We start from the raw sequence: 5,808 nt of genomic DNA, 5'->3' as shown, positions 1-5,808 counted from the left end.
ATCCCCGACGCTCCACCCACGTGCTCATTATGTACACCCTCCGCCCTCCTCGAGATTTGTGCACCCGCATCTCCGTCGTTGATCCCATGATGGAGTCTTCATTAAAGACTCCGTGGGCTTTAGTGTCGTGGGGTGGATTCGTGAGGGTATGCTATTCACACATTCATGAGGTTTTAATTCAAAAAAGCCATTGATATGCCTTTTTTGAATTGAATTTTAAGGGAAGATTCACACGGAAGGGGGTAGAACCCTTGCCACTGATCAACAAACTCGTCTGTTGCTCATAACTACTGCCAACGTGAAACGCGCAATACTTCAGCAAGGCGGGGGTAGCAAACTGAGTTTTCCAACTCTGTCGATTTCGACAGAGTTGAGAATAGCAGACATAGTTTGCTGACGTATGCAAGCAAGGGTCAAACGACGTTGTGCGGACGCACCCTAAGGTTCCCCTACACATCGTCTCCGACACCCAAGATTTGCTCGGCCCGCACTACCCAATCACATTGGCCTTAGTCGACAGTTTGTTGGCGACAACGAATGGCCAGAGTTGAAAACAATGCAAGCGACAAGCAAAGAGAGAGAGAGATGACTAAGAGGAGGAGGAAGAAAGAGTGAGACCTCAAGTTGTGACAATATGGCAGATTCACGCGTGAGAGAGGGAGGTTTTTCCTACAGTCGAGGGGCATGCGCACACTACACATGGCTAAGGGTCGTGGCCCAACCGTGAAAACCGTACCTAAGTGGTGATAAGGGCTAAAGGGGGCCAGCTGACAAATAAAGAAAAAGGATTTCCCATGCAGGGGCGGCGCGGACAGGCCATGAGAGAGGGACGTGGAGATGCCTGATGCGTGTGTGTGTGTGTGTGTGTGTTGAGCCCTGCACCTGCTTCTTGCTTCGCTTCTGTTGAGCGCTACTCTACACTAGTATTAGAGCCAGCTCCTATTAGCTGTGAAATAATTGCTTATAGGTTACGATAGCTATTGCACAGTCTTTTACGTGCTTAGGCAAAGCCCGCTGCAGTCACCATCTCTTGCAAACTGAGCTGCGTTTTTGTTAAAGCTGCAAGATGTGTGGAGCGAGCACTTGAACTTCAGATTAGAGCGTTGTACTCTTTTCTCTCTCTAGCTCCTTCGCCATAGCTGCCATTAGCTTTTCGCCATAGCCACCACCATAGGTCCTAACTACCACCTTGTGATTCTATGAGGAGGCAATGGTAAAGCGCTACCACTTCGTGGTTTGGTGGAGAAGACGTCAACCTCCTAGCTCGCTAGGGCTTGCCATAGCTTGCATAATTAGCATTCCTGCAAGCTTGCACATAATATATTAAAAGGTTATATACATATATATTGAAGGAGGGCTTCTCATGCCGCTCAAGACCTAAAAAACCGCCCCCCTCTAATGGGACCCTGGACCCCCCAAGTTTAAAATTGTAAAGGTCGAATATTGGGACACAAGTGCCCTTGTGGCGAGGTGGTTAGCTTAGCTTAACTTTAAATCATAGCCGTTGGATCTAGGTTCAAGCCTTGCTGGCTGCCATGTCTCATAATACCCCCTTGGTGTGGCTTTTAACTCACGTCCATTTTTGTTACACATGAAATCTTCGACGTTATTGCGCGTCGTCGTCGAAGCACCGTTTGTGGGCGAGATTTTTTACTGTAGGTAGGCATTGATGAGCTCTTCCAATTGCACCCATCCAACCTGAAAACGGTGGAGTATGCTGGCAACAATTTGCAATGCCCCTTAGGTGGCCTTAAGTTGGGGGTTTACCCTACTCTTTATAATTATAATGCAGCTTAAATTTTTCAAGCTCAAAGAGCCCCTCCACGTGTCGCATGCTGGGAAGCTCGCAGTCTTTGGACGTTTTTACTTTTTTTTTATAAAATGTACCACTTGAATCTTTCGCTAACCTTCCAAAAAGAAGAGTCATATCGAAACGATGATGCTTTTAATGGATCCAGCGATAACGCGTGAGTCAGCGTGCGTGCGTGCGTGTGTGTGTGTCAAGCCTGTCCCTTACCTGTGTGCTAGACTTGCAAGTTTTCCATCCTGCATGTGTGTGTGTGTGTGTGTGTGTGTGTGAGAGAGAGAGAGAGAGAGAGAGAGAGAGAGAGAGAGAGAGAGAGAGAGAGAGAGAGAGAGAGAGAGAGAGAGAGAGAGAGAGAGGATTGCCTGCTGCAGCTCTTCAAGAAATGGGCAGCCAAGGACTTTAAGAACTACACCTCCCCCTGTGTGTGTGTGTGTGTGTGTGTGAGAGAGAGAGAGAGAGAGAGAGAGAGAGAGAGAGAGAGAGAGAGAGAGAGAGAGAGAGAGAGAGAGAGAGAGAGAGGATATATTGCAGCAACTACTCAGTGCTTCCATGAGAGACAGGAAGCTGCTCGTTGTGCATGAGAATGTGTGAGAAAGCAAGAGTCCACACATAAAAAGAACCGCTGTGACATTAAGGCCAGTATAAGGTCGTTTCTCTCTCTCTCTCTCTCTCTCTCTCTCTCTCTCTCTCAAAAGGCACCAACTCATGCACGGAGGAGGAGACACGATGGTCGGGGTCGGGATGATGGCGACCGTAGGAGGGGGCAGTTCGAAGCGAGGCCATGCTTTCGCGCATGGTCTTCCTGGATGTTGAGAGGCCATGCTCGTCCCTGCCAAGAGAACCCATCTACTTCTATTTTGACATTGATGTCACACCCATACAACTTGAACATAGGAGACTATGTTGTGTTTCTCGCTCTTGGGGCGGAATTTCGCCTTTTCTCCTTGCCCTCGACTTATTGCCAAGCTTGCACTAATTTCTCGATTTTGGGGCGGAATTTCACCTTTTTCCCTTGCCCCCAACTGGCGTTTTTGATTGCCAGGCCAAAAGTTTATAGAAAACTAGTTATTTTTCCAGGTTTTGCACTATTTTCCCCTTGCTCTCAACTTGCATTTTTTAATTGAAAGTCGATAAAAAACTACTTATTTTTCTAGGTTTTGCATTGTTTTGGGGCAGAATTTCGTCTTTTCCCCTAGCCCTTAACTAGCATTTTTTTATTGAAACTTTATAAAAAATTGGTTATTTTTCTAGGTTTTGCACTATTTTTCTACGTTTTGGGGCATAATTTCACCTTTTGGCCTTGCCCTCAATCAATATTTTTTATTGCCAAGCCGAAAGTTTAGAAAATCGGTTGTTTTTGAACTATCTTTCTCGATTTTGGCCCAGTGCGGCTGCTGATGGTAATGGCAATGCTGAGGATGATGGAAGTGGTGTTGCCAATGGTGTTAGTGATGGTGAGGACGAGCAAACCTTCTCTCGCCTACACCTTCACCACCTCTACGTTTTCTTGACGAAACATTTCAAAGATGTATCTGCCAAATGCGAATGAGTAAAGCGGGAGGGCCGTCTCTCATACAACATGCTTCGGGAATTCCTTGCTCCGGGCGTTGAAGTTTGCGTCTCTGCAACATCTCTGGTCAGGCATGCAATGCTGTGATAAGTGAGAAGGGAAAGTATCACCATAAAAGTTGGGCACCATATGAAAATGGGTTTAAGATCAAGCTCAAGATCGTGGACTTCGATGGCGAAAGCTACCACCATTGCCCATGACCTACAAGATTGGTGAGGTGCCCTTCACATCTTTGCATGTTTGTCAGTGGTCTTTCCTTCCAAGACAAGAGAGGAAAAACAAGGTGGAATTTTGCCTTTTCCTCTTGCCCCCAATTGGCATTTTTTATTGCTCGGCCGAAAGTTTATAAAAAACTGGTTATTTTTCCAGGTTCTGCACTATTTTTCTCTCTTTTGGGGTGGAATTTTGCCTTTTTCCCCTTGCCCTCAGCCAGAATGTTTTATTGCCAAGCCGAAAGCTTGGAAAATAGGTTTTTTTTGCTCGATTTTGGGGGAATGTGGCTGTTGATGGTGATGGAAGTGGTGTTGCCAATGGTGTTAGTGATGGTGAGGAGGAGCAAACCTTCTCTCGCTTGCGCCTTCACCACCTGCTACGGTTTCGTGACAAATATTTCAAAGTATCTGCCAAATTCGAATGGGTAGAGTGGGACTCATACAACATGCTTCTTGCCTTCATCAAGGTTTTCAGCATGTGCTTGATTACGTGTGATGCCTCAAAACTTGACACACGATCTACTTTACCCCATCCCCATAATTTCTTAGCACACCCTACAAGATACTTGCAAATGCTCTCAATTTGAGAGTCTGATGATCTCTATTACATATTCACAATGCCCATTGCCCTTCTTGCCTTGCAACCTGAGCATCCAGAAACTTCTCTTCTTGAATAGACATAAGAAATCCTCAAAAGTTTTGAGTTGTGATAATTGCTTAACCTGCAAAAAACAAGATCGTACAGATCTAGACACCCTGCCCACGTACAACAAGCACGTGACTATGATCCGTAGTGTACAATGTAACACCTTTGACCCAAGAAGACTCAGAGAAGCCCATTCCCTTCAAGGAAGCTCCAATCCACATGATTATAAGCTTTCTTGAGTCAAGAAGAAATACCACCAAATCGTCATGCACACTAACTAGAGCATTGCCTTCGCAGAAATGGAAGATATTGTCAAAGATATTATGCTTCTTGACGAAACCAATTTGTGCAGCCTGTATTAGATCCCAAAGGAGTGGTTTAAGATCGCCGTAAAGGTCATGGAATGTCCATGGACTTTCTTTCCAAGCCAAGAGAGGAAAAACATTGTGAACCACCTAGAGCAGCGTGTACAGCTCTTTTACAATTATGCAGTAAAGGAGCCTTTCCTGTTCATGCATTTTCATGGCTCCATGTTCATGCTTTCAGTAACATCGGGTGAATGTCAACAGACGAGTGATCGTGGATCGGTTCAGCTTGGCCAAGGCAAACATAGATTGGCCATTGGGTAATGCACAGCCGTGGTTCGAGCTGCTGAGAGGCCTTGGGGAAAAAAGGAAACAGAAGAAGAAAAATCAGAGCAGCTTACTAAAGAGGAGCTTCATCAGGCACCTGTAGTGGTATATGGGTTCTCTTTCAGCCTGAAGAGGTGGGGCTGCTTCAATGTCGAGGGTCTCCGAGAGATAACCTTTGAGGATCAAGCATATGAGCAGTTGGCGATGAAGAGTGCCAAGCAAAAAGATATGCCAAAGGCCATTGTGACCACGTACCTATTGGAAGAGAGTGGAAGGGGCAGGATTGTAGATGTTGTGTCTCAGAAGGGCGAGGGATGTGTGGTGCTATGTTATGGGCCACCTGGCATAGGCAAGACCTTGACGGCGAAAACGCTCGTGGAGATGCTGCATAGGCCATTGTGGGCCATTAGTGCCTTAATTGAGTTGGGGGAGGAGACTTGGAAGCTAGAAAAACAGCCGAGTTCTTAACACAACTTTATAATGGCGTGCTATCATCTTCCTCAACGAGGGTGATGGGTACTTGGAGCGTCGAGCATTCAATGTGGATGTGAAGTGCAATCTCCTCACTAAAGTCTTCCTGCGTCTGTTGGAATAATATGATGGAGTCCTCTTCCTAATCAGCAACCGATCAGAGAGTACGTTCAAAGTTGCACTGGGTAGGATTCTCTCTCTCTCTCTCTCTCTCTCTCTCTCTCTCTCACACACACACACACACACACACACACACAACCAGATACGAATGTGGGTGCGCGGTCTTCCTGGATGCTGATGAGAGTCCACGAGGCCTCTCCAAGGCATGCCCGTCCCTGCCAGGCAGTGTTCGAAAAAAATTATTTTCTTAGACACAATATTTCTTTCCTGAATTTTCTAAGAGGATATTTTTTTTTAAAGGTTTATTATTCCAAATTTTTACACTATTTAAACAACATGATATCAAGTTG

At 45.8% G+C, this 5,808-nt stretch overlaps 2 pseudogenes; both read left to right on the top strand.

Moving 5' to 3' along the window:
* Positions 1 to 1,881: 1,881 nt before the first annotated feature.
* Positions 1,882 to 5,046, top strand: LOC147442419 (uncharacterized; annotated as a pseudogene).
* On the top strand, positions 4,785 to 5,335 carry LOC147442418 (isoindolinone tripeptide biosynthesis cluster protein B-like; annotated as a pseudogene).
* The last annotated feature ends 473 nt before the right edge of the window (positions 5,336 to 5,808 follow it).

Source organism: Adiantum capillus-veneris, chromosome 14, assembly GCF_014529385.1.
Source record: "Adiantum capillus-veneris isolate H3 chromosome 14, ASM1452938v2, whole genome shotgun sequence".
Taxonomy (NCBI): domain Eukaryota; kingdom Viridiplantae; phylum Streptophyta; class Polypodiopsida; order Polypodiales; family Pteridaceae; genus Adiantum; species Adiantum capillus-veneris.
The sequence above is the reverse complement of the archived record's forward strand: the minus strand, read 5'-3'. Positions and strand labels throughout refer to the sequence as shown.